Source organism: Triticum dicoccoides, chromosome 4B (genome assembly GCF_002162155.2).
Source record: "Triticum dicoccoides isolate Atlit2015 ecotype Zavitan chromosome 4B, WEW_v2.0, whole genome shotgun sequence".
NCBI lineage: Eukaryota > Viridiplantae > Streptophyta > Magnoliopsida > Poales > Poaceae > Triticum > Triticum dicoccoides.
This window is the reverse complement of record NC_041387.1, coordinates 639,141,683-639,152,800: the sequence shown is the minus strand read 5'-3', so window position 1 is coordinate 639,152,800 and position 11,118 is coordinate 639,141,683. Positions and strand designations below refer to the sequence as shown.

The 11,118-nt window shown below is 44.8% G+C and overlaps 1 long non-coding RNA gene across 9 annotated transcripts; it reads left to right on the top strand.

Annotated features, from left to right (window-relative positions):
• The first annotated feature begins 4,164 nt into the window (after positions 1 to 4,164).
• On the top strand, positions 4,165 to 10,190 carry LOC119291959. Of its 9 annotated transcripts, XR_005142780.1 has the most exons (9): positions 4,177 to 4,592; positions 4,683 to 4,690; positions 5,849 to 5,934; positions 6,890 to 7,020; positions 7,498 to 7,540; positions 7,644 to 7,760; positions 8,668 to 8,837; positions 9,294 to 9,402; positions 9,739 to 10,190. It is a non-coding gene; the product is annotated as an uncharacterized LOC119291959 (long non-coding RNA). The 9 variants fall into 9 exon arrangements; XR_005142776.1 differs by having other exon boundaries at positions 4,165 to 4,592; positions 4,683 to 5,934; XR_005142777.1 differs by having other exon boundaries at positions 4,165 to 4,596; positions 4,683 to 5,934.
• The last annotated feature ends 928 nt before the right edge of the window (positions 10,191 to 11,118 follow it).

Genomic DNA, 11,118 nt, shown 5'->3' with positions numbered 1-11,118 from the left:
ACAAAAACAGGAATGGATTAAGGCGACTGAAAAAGAAGTTGGTGTCACCACCTCGGTTCATTGGACCCAAAGTGCAAAAAATGAGTCGGAAGTATTTTCAACTCCTTCTCCACTCAAACCCCGGTCCATTCGGGGGCTAATGATGAGGACATGTACCTAGGGTAGGGTCAGAGGCCTGACCTAAATACCCTCCCCAAGGACATCACTTTATAGCCAGAAGCATTCGAAGAAGAATCGTCATCCACTCGACCATGAAGCATTCTACTCGACAGTCTTGAAGTCATTCGACCATGGAGACTGTCACTCGACTGCCAGAAGATCTAAAGTAACTCCGTACCGCAACGGTCGGCCTTTACGCCATAGCCTTAATGATCATTAATGTCACTTTATTTTTAGCATTACCAGTAACGCCCTGTCTTAATGTACTTTAAACCATGCGTAACTGAGGGCCAGAGGGGTCTGGCGAACTCTATATAAGCCACCCCCTCCTCAGTGACAAGGGTTCGCACCCCATGTAACACACACACATATAATCCAGTCGACCGCCTCAGGGCACCGAGACGTAGGGCTGTTAGTTCCTCCGAGAAGGGCCTGAACTCGTAAAACTCGTGTGTATAACTTCTCCATAGCCAGGATCTTGCCTCTGCATTCCTACCCCCATATTCTACTGTCAGACTTAGAACCACGACAATACCCATGGTTACCAACATTAATCGCGTCGTTACAGGCCTGGTTGTTAATGTTGAGAAAGACAAAGATGTATTGAGAAAGAGACCCAGCGACTACATAATTAACAATGGTATGCACATTGTACGAGACCGCGAGAGGCCTCATGTTCATATTATCACCATCCGGTACCTGGCTGAATCACATGGGAAACTGCTTATGGTGAGGCACGCGATGGAACGTCCTAGCGACCTTTGTGGTTTTACTCGTAAGGTGGAGGTTTTTGACGTGGACGTTAGTGCAAACACGTGGGTGCCCATGTCAACTGGGCTACATGGCCATGCACCCTTTCTCAGCAAACACTGTAGTAAGTCTGTTTTTGTAGGTGACGAGATTGAAGGGGATGCTATTTATTTTATTGAATACGCTGAAGTGTTCAACCTGAGATTCAAGACTGCAAGCCCCCCAAATACAGATTTCGATTTTGTTGCAATGTGGCTCTTTTATCCTGGTTCGTTCTAGATCATAGACTATCCCATTAGTTGTTTCTTCGTTCTCTTGGCCCGCCCTCTTGGATTGGGAGGTGCATGATGTCTTGTGTCGTGGTGTCTTTGTTGGGATTCACTTGGCGTAGTAGCAGTGTCAGGGTTTGTGGATGTTGTGCATTCAGAGAGTTTGGCCAGGGCCGACTGTGCGGTTGTGGGATTTCTTACCATGTGAGTAGTTAATCCATGCTCTATCTGTGTAGGTTTTCGCCCGATTTTCCTTAAATTAACTGGGCAATTCTCTTCTTATTAATTAATCGACGAGGCAAAACTTTTGCCTCTGTTTCGAAAAAAGGTTGTGTGGCCGATATAAAACTCTTGGCGTACCAACGAATACAAGGTTCGTGTAGTGATATAGGCCGGAGGTGCATGATGCAGAACCGGATACTATCGTCAAGTAATAAGTGTACCTAGCATTCAAATTTTGTTCATAAAAAGTGTATTTCTATCTTTCCAATGCATTTTTAAGTAGAAAAAATGCTTCTTTTTTGTCACACGAGAAACAAGACCAATAACATTTAACACATGCTATCCTCATTTTCTAAATGCTCTTAACTCGTTGAAGGTGACGTAATTAAAGAGGAGAGAGATGATGGTTTGCGCATTCCCAATGCATTTTCTACTCCATTTTATAATCCTACCACCGTCTCCTACGGCAACAAACCCAACACCCCGGGCTTTGTTGTCCAGCAGGTGGCTGAGAGCCGCCATGAGAGCCTCTGCGCTAAAGCCACCTTGCTCCATGACGGCGCTGTAGAGGTCAGGGTGGACGTCCACCGTCTTGTTCTCCCTGATTGCGGTGGGCACCTCCTTCACTGCCTGAGTCATACTGGTGAAGACGCTCAACTCCTCCTTCACAAAGCCTGCCCGCTTCCTCGTCCTACCAACCACAGGAACATGCTCACCATCCTTCTTAGGAACATCAACGTTGATGGTGTCTGACTCATGGGTTTCTTCATACTGGGGCATCGGCGAGCCCAGCGGCTGACCAGAGCCCATGGCATGCTTGCCGGTTGCCAGCCCGAAGGAGAAGATCGACTGCATCTGGTGGTAGTTCTGGATAGGTGTGTTGAGAAACTCTGCGTCCTTGGGGTGAGCCTAGGAAGAAACAGGGCATAGAGGAGTTAGTATGGTTCATAGGCTTAAACTAATGGTTAGTTAGAATGACATGGTTTGTGAGCTAACCGTGATGTGGCCTTGATAGTGCTCTACCTCCAAAAGGATCGAGCAGGTGTCCTCATCCCATGAAGCATCGCTGAGGTCTTTGAGCTTGGACGCGGTGATCCACCTCGCTCTCCACTTCCTCAGGTGGTTGTACACCTGGGTCGAGGTGACCTCCTGGCCATAGAAGTTGAACACTTGCTCTGCAACAAGGTAAGTGCACCTCCCTGAACCCCTTGTTAGTCCTCACCCCACTGTCTATGATCTCACACATGTTGTTAAGCATAAAAGTGGAGAGGAACAACTGCCATTTCATGCTGTTCCTCGGGCATCCTCCGTCTCCTTTTGCGACTCCCTTTTGAGCAGCAGCATGAGCAAAAACATTGGGTTGAGTCAGCACAAATGGAGGAACCGTAGGCGGCACCTCAAAAATGACTGAATCAAGAGGCATCTGGTCGATGGGAGGTTGGGAGTCCTCGACGTACGACGGCGGGAACTGACTCTCGGACAGCACGAGGGCCTGACTAAACTCCAGTGTGGTTATATCCCATAACATAAGCGTCATCAACACCACAACACACTACACATGGGTAGTAGGAACTAGAAGTACAACATGGACAGATTGAACTAGCAGTAACACATGCCCATATGGATGGTATAGTTGAAGACAACACTACCAAATCCATCAAAGCATACAACGACTCAACACAACATAACAGAGCACTAATCATGGACACATGGATGATTTTGTTCAACACGTGCACAATAGCATACCACACATCTAAGCATACTGCCAATCCATCCATGACCATTAGCTACCAACGCTTGCCGACATGAAAACAACCCCTATCATGCTCGAAATCCATCACAACTAGCTACTACAACATCACAGTCAAACAAATCAGAAGATCTAACCCTACCACTCGATAGATATAGCTAGAACTAGTAGAAGGGGGGGGGGTGATTGAATTTACAGACGCCATCGAAAGATCCGCGGAGGAGGTGCATGGCACGTCGGAGAAGAGGAGTCGATTCGCTGCTTACCTCGTCGTTGAAGTGGATCCACACCGGAGGAAAAGCTCGAGAGGGGGGAAATGGTGGCGGGAGTTTTTCGATCCGCGGCGGTCACCTTGGATATATAAGGCGACCGAATCCGCAGGCGGTGACTTGAATTCGTCCCGCTGCTTTTTTGGAGATGCACCATCGCTCCCGCCATGTCACTGGCCGCAGCTGCACGACGCGATGTTCCCCTCCCCTCCCCTGCGTTTATGGATTCGGCCGTTCCTAACGGACCCGGTTGAGCACTGCTCTGCTTTAAGGTTCGTGTGACCCAAAATTTAAATTTTAATGCGGACCAGACAATGAAACAAGAAACTGCCCGCCCGGCAGCGACCAAACGCGGCGATGTTTTTTTTTATCCTTGTGAAATGTGCCCGCCCTGCGACCTTCCATTTCACAAGTCAGGTCAGGTCACTGAGGGGGTGTTTGTTTTCAGGGACTTTTTGGTGTAGGGACTAGAAAAAGTCCCTAGCAAACCAAACAGGGTGAGACTTTTTTGGTACTTTTTGCTAAAAGTCCTTAGAAGCATTTCCTTGAGAGTCTTTTTCAAAAAGTCCCAGGGACTAGAAAAAGTGGTAGGACTAGAGAAACAAACACCACCTGAAATGTTTGGTGGCTTGGTGCGTGGTGCGTGGTTGGGCCTCGGTCGAGTCAGGTCAGGTCAGGTCATGCATGACGTGAAACTCCGTGCGTCCGCGTCGCAAAAGAAAGAAAGAAAGAGAAACGCGTGCGCCTCTGCCTGCCACCCACCATACGTATTAACTTTTGTTAAAAATCGGGTGTCAGATCAGATCTGGAGGGGATCCAATCCAACAACCATGGAAGGCAAACCCTAGCCTAGCCGCCTCTCTCTCCTGCTCCTGCTCCTCTCCTCCTCAGATCTCCTACCACCATGGCCGTCGGCTCCTCCTTCCAAGCCCCCATGGAAGCAAACCCTAGCCTAGCCGCCTCTCTCTCCTGCTCCTGCTCCTGTCCTCCTCAGATCTCCTACCACCATGGCCTCGTTCTTCCTTCAACCCCCCTGCGACCTTCCATGGCGACATGGATCTAGCCAGCCGGGTTGAGGCCGCTGGCCGGACGGCAGCAACGTGCGTCGGTACGGTGGCAACCGGGCCGCTCCCGGAGACCGCCGGCGTGTGAAACCGCTTGTTCGTCTGATGGGTGGGTGAGTGAGTCCTCTCTCTGCTTTCTTCTGTGTCGCATCTCACGAATCCATCCTTACCGACATGTTTCTTCTGTCTTGTCTTGCAGGTTTGTTGGTTGGATCTCTAGTACAGTTTTTTAGTATGTTATTATTATAGATGGATATAGGAAAACGAATATCTTAGTATTTCGCGTCAAGCCCTGTTCGTCTCCGGGAGTTGAACGTTTTTTTTAAATCTTCTGTATGTATATCACCCGAGGACAAAGCAAAAAAAAAAAAATCCTTGTTCAGAAGAAGATTCACCCGAGTACTGTTTTCAGGCTGTTTGGATCTGTGGGAAATTTCCCTAGAAGGATTTGAAACTCTTAGGCCTCCTTTGGTTCATAGGATAGAAATAGTAAAATCATTTAAATATAAAGAAAAAAATGTCATTCGATGCATAAGATAGGAATTTTTTCCTGGGAAATGTGAAGGACTGATTTCTATCCTTCATAGGAATAGGAATCCATTCCTACAAGCCAAATGGCTTCAAAGGAATTTTTCCTATAAAGTTCCTATCTTTTACAATTCCTACAATATTTTTATGAACCAAAGGAGGCCTTAAGGTTTTTTCCCAAGCATTCATGTAGTCTATTATTTTTTGTAGAAAAATAATTCTCAAACCTCCATTTGCAATTCCTTTACTTATTTTGTGGTGTGAAACACTCTTTGATGCGTTTTTTTTTTGCCAACACCTCTTAGTACCACTTATGTAGGTCGTACTACAAGAGACAACAATCCAAAGTACATTTTATTAAGCGTTTTGGTCTCAGCAATTATCCCCTGATAGCATTCGAGTCATACTTTTGGTTGTGATTCTCGTTGCTTTGATTCGATTTGACTCTTTTTGTAAGCCTAAGAACATTAAGTAAGAACGTGTTGCTTTGATTTGTCTTTTTTTTTTCTATTAATTTTGTGTGTGCTTCTATTAGGATGATTTTTGATTTTTTTTAATCAAGTGAACCAAACACATAATGGGTTGACAAAATTGATGCGTGTAATAACCGTTCTGCAGGCCTTGTTCAGACGAGGTTTATTTGTTTTGTAAGTATGTGCTCATCTTTTGGGGATGTGCGCACATAGAGGTAGGGTCATCATTTTGGTACCAGCCATGTCCACTCGAAATGAATTAATGGAGGCTGTCCACTCGTTTTCTCTCTTAGATTAGATCCATAGAGATTTTTTTTTTGGAATATCCTTGCTGTACGTGCACTTACGCATGCATGCTCTTCAGGTAAGGACCTTGGATTCCTTGGCATGTTGCTCTCTACCAGCATAGTTCAGCCATGTAGACCCACTCACACACCACCACTCGGTTGGGTTGGATTTGCTTGCTCTCTTTTTCTCCTACTCACAGTTTTCTTTCCAATAATATTTATGTTTTTTTACCTTGGTACCTTTTCCGTGTTGTTTTGATTTGACAAGACTGTGTGCTGATACTCTTGTGTATGTACTGAACTTTTCCGAACAATTGAGGTTACAACACTCATCTTGGAGAAGATATGCTTGTGAAGCTAGTGATTAGTTAGCATTTGTGTTGGTTAATGGAAGGGCAGATGCTTGCATGCTAGTAGTAAGAGGAGAGTGTATGGCCTTTGATTTTGATTTTTATATTCTAGTGAAAAAAAGAACATAATTTACCAAAATTTATGTGTCTTCAGATTTTGCAGGCTATCATGTTCGTGTAATTTTATCAGTATTTCTTTTATTGTTTGTAACCTTTTGCGCCTAGTTTTTTGTGGTATGTGGTATGTGCTAAGATAAGATTAAATATCCATGTTATACATATGTCTAAGATACCCGAGGTAGGTGTTTAGTTTTAAATAATATTATTGTGTTTGTATCAAGATCTCGAGTTCCTTAACTCATTGAACCAAACACGTATGTTCCAAAAATTAATGTGTACTTTTCATTCTGCAAGCGCGTTTCTTCATATTCATAAGCATTTTTTCTCCTCCGAATCCTACAAATCAAGTCGTCCCTTTGCTTGCGAGGTAGTAGTAAATTTTTGTAATGTTGCGAATACTGCTTTTTTCAAGTCTCTGCTCATCTCACTTTAAAAAAAAGAGTCTGTGCTAATCTTTTGGGAATGCGCATTGGAGTGTGTACCCGTGGTCATAGGGTCTGGTACCAGTCGTCCCTTGATAGGCTGTCCATGTTTTTACCCTTGAAAGTAATAGAGGCAGGCTATCCACCTCTCTAGATACATAGATACATATGAAGATTTCTTGTACATTTCTGTTCTGATATGACCTTACTCTCTTTGCTTGTTCAGTTATGTCCCACTACTCCGGCGAGATGGATTTGCTTGTGTTTTAGAGGCCGTATGCTGCTGCATTTGTTGCACACTTGTGAAGGCTTCCAACTCGGTTTTTTTCTGATGCATAAGCAACTTCCTTGATCCTGGTAATCGCTCTATCATCTTGTGCTTCTATCATCTTGAAAAGCATTTCTTTTATCCTTCTGAATCCTACAAATCAAGTTGCTCCATTGCTTGAGGTGTAGCCAAGAAGAAGACTAAAGTGTTGAAATCTTCATATGAATCTCGCTTTTTTAAATCAAGTCGTCCCATTGCTTGTGAGGTGTAGCTAAGATACAACTTCAGTATTCACAAGTTAATGGCCAAGATTAAGTAGCCAAGAAGAAGAGAGTGTGGCCCGTCCTGGCACCTCCTCTAAGCTAAGCATAAAGTGTTGTGATAGGAGTCTCATTTTTTTAAAAGAAGAAGAAGAAGAAGAAGGTGCTGTGTGTAGCTGTGCTCGTAGGGTCGTCCCCTGGGATTTCTTGTACCGATACAATAGTTTTCAATTTCCTTACTGTACGTGTGTCGGACCTTGGATTCTTCTGGCTGTTTCTGATATGATTCTCTCTTTACCTGTCCAGGTATGAAGGTGTACAAATCTTGCCCATGAACCCAGTCTTCTTGGTAATAATCCTACTCTGTTGTCATAGTTTTTCTTTTTTCAAGAAAGAATGGTAGTTGTAGATAGTTGATTGGTTGCTACCCTGAGCGAAATTTGCCTGGCCAGAAGCAAGCCGGGCATGCACAATGCATCTTGTTTGGTTGGTGCCTGAGTAGTATTTGGACCAGCCTGACCTGAGCTGTCCACCGAAATCAGAGGCCTGACTCAGGCAGAAGCAATCAGGTGCGTCCATGCTTGTACTCTACGCTGCTTGATATTATTTTAATATTTCTTAGACACAGAGAAAGCCCAGGCACTTGACCAAACAACATATATCTCGGCTGCCTGGCCAGGCCAAAGTCACGTGAGCCGCTGCGACCTGTCACTGACAGGGCAGTGCATAATGATCTTAGCATCGACCAGTAAGCTTACCAGCGGTGCAAAGCTAAGCATTACTAACATGGCTAAATAAACTTGGAGAGATGAACAGAAAGCAAAAACTGACAATTCTAATTGGCATCTTGTTTTATGATAAATGTGATGCAGCTGCTCACAACGGACCATGTGTGCCATCCGTAGCACCAAGTTGCTCAATTCCTTATTGGACTAAGATTAGAGCTGTTCGTAAGCAACCTCTAAGGATCCACCAGCACACGGTTTACAAAACGTTATCATGCAGATGCAGATTAACAAAGTAGAAAATAGTTCATTGAATATTCAAAATTGCTGATAAAGACATTCTGTTGTATGCTGGTAGCAATCTCCAACGGTTGACACCTTCATCCTGCAACCACAAAGAGAATACAGTTTTACTTTTAGGAAAAATTCTTGTCAATACTGAAGTTCATTAACCAGATAGATGATAAGTACAGTAAGATGTGCAGCAGCAGTTGTTGTGCACCACACCATTGCATAAAGTAAGACCAAGTTTGTTTATACCCAGCTTGTAGTTATAATTATAGGTTTTATCTGCGCCTACTCATTTCAAGTGCAACCGCTAGTGACTACTATGATTCTGCTCCTATTTCCAGTATTCCAATGAGGCAATACCCTGTTCAAGCTAATTATACAAAAGCGTGCATCTAACATATTCATCCGTTTTTTCAGAATAATGCAAACCTAATCATCCCTTTGCTTGTGTTTTTTCAAGTCTGCTCATAATTTAGGGATGCACACATGGAGCGGTTCACGTGTGTCCCTGCAGTGTTGCAGCTGGGGCGTCCCAAGGTCCATAGCTAGGCCCACCAAAAGAATGGAGCGTGTGCATAGCAATGTCCAGCAGCACAGGATGAACTGCTATGCAACACACCACTACACAAGGTAAAGTAATACTACAGGAAAGGATTACACTTTACTTGCTGTCGTGTCGGGTGGTATATGAGGCATCATACCTGTAGTGGTGGGGCTTGTATGATTCTGTGCATTGATTAGTATTCTGGTAATTAGTACTCACAGGTTATATTTGATGCGGTGCATACCATGTCAATCACTTGTTGAAATTCATAGTGTGATAGAGATTTTTAAAGCAAATCAAAGGCACCTTATCACGTTGCGCGCACTCTACTGACGGCGGACCCAGCGCTTCACCTGAATTTTTTTGAAAAATGGCGTCAAGTATTATGAAGTACTCCCTCCGTTCCCAAATATAAGTCTTCCTAGAGATTTCACCAAGTGACTACATACGGAGCAAAATGAGTGAATCTACACTCTAAACTATGTCCACATACATCCGTATGTTGTATTCCATTTGAAATGTCTAAAAAGACTTGTATTTAGGAACGGAGGGAGTATGATGCATGACAGCTTTCTGCAGCAATGCTTCAAGGAGAATTGGCGTGTAAGGCGAGGGATGGTTCATAATCTAGCACTCCTGTTGTCAGGCCAGGTATGCAATCAATTGTGGTTAGCACTATTATGAAATTAAAGTAAAGAATACTCTTTCCACCCTTTTGGATTTTTATTATGAATTCAGTCTGCACTTAGAGGAGTATCCTATTCCTATCTGCTGTATTCAACCATCTAGAGTAGGATACAGCGTTCATGCTTTGTATACTATAATTGTTTGTCACTATGAATGTAGATGAAGAGTTGCACACTTTAATTAACGTAGCTCTGCCATTGTACAAAATAGAAATGCATGCAGTATATTCAGTTTTTCAATTTTTATTTAATGAAGGTAGTGATTTGTGCAAGGGCATGAGGTGTTACAACTCATTTGCAGGTTGAGGGAACAAGGAAGTATCATCATCATGAGTGTGCCATGAGCAGCTACTCACCAGTGCTCCGATCCTTAGGCCCTTGACCCTAATCCCAATGCTGGCGAGCTCATTGCGTCTGTCTGAACCTGGCTTCAGATCAAGACTGCATAGGGGATTTTTTTCTTTTAAAATGGTTTTTTTTATGTTTGTAAATCTTGTAATTTTCATTTTATTTTTTGCACTCTGTACTTACGTATGCTGATGCACGTGTGATTCCATCTGGGGCATCGGCACGGGTACCCTGCAGACGGGGCAATTGGACTTAGGTGTTCCCATAGCTGTCTCGCCTGTTCTCTCTTGTCCATGTATGCAGCCTCTGCCCTGCAGAGAGAATTTGTACGGTTACCAAGACGCACTGCATTCATTCATCAGGAAACTTGAATCCATATATTAACGACAAATACTTGACATGACAGATGAAGCTTGTTCTTTCTTGATAATCATTCACCAGGATGCAACAAATCCATCTTGTTAATCATCTGAATTCAGCCAGCCATAGGAATGAATGTAATAAACTAACAGAAGAAGAATCATCCTGCTAATAATAATCTGAATACTTCCCTAAAAAAAAATCATCTGAATACCAGGCAGCCATAGGAATGAATGTAATAAACTAACAGAAGAAGAATCATCCTGCTAATAATCATCTGAATACTTCCCTCAAAAAAATAAATCATCTGAATACCAGGCAGCCATATGAATGAATGATGATTCGTACCGATCAAGGTCCGCCATCTTTAGCTGGTACTCACGCTCCAGGTCCTCGAGCCTTTTTTGGTAGCCCTCATCTCTGTTGGGCCTGACCTGGACCAACTCCTCCCTGCAGGCGGAAAAGTAAGCATCTTCTCGGAATTGGAAGAGAGAGCGAGCTAACAAGAGAATAACAGGCGAAACCGTCGTGCCTGTGGAGATCCAGGTGAGTGCCGAAGGCGGCGAGAGGAACGGCCTCGTAGCACACGGAGCAACGGAACCCATGGTTCTCTGCATGCTTCTCGAGGTCAGAGAAGGGAACCTTGTCATGGCACGTCGGGCAGTCGAACGTGTGTTCGGTCGCGTGCTTCTCCGAGTCCCGCTGCGTGACAAGCTCGTGGCAGACAGGACAGCGCTCCTTGTTGAGGCCGAAGAGCGCCCATATGGCCTTGCCGCTGGTGCCTGCGGCAACCCCGACCGCGGCGGCGGCCTTGCCGTACTCGTAGATCACGGCGGCTGTGGCCGCAGCGCTCAGGATCACCATCGCTGGACGGCTCGGTCGCGTGCGGCGGGCGGCGCAGATGGGGACGGGGAGGGGAGCGGCGCAGATGGGGAGGGGGGAGGGAGGGAGGGGACGACTCAGTCGCGTCGCG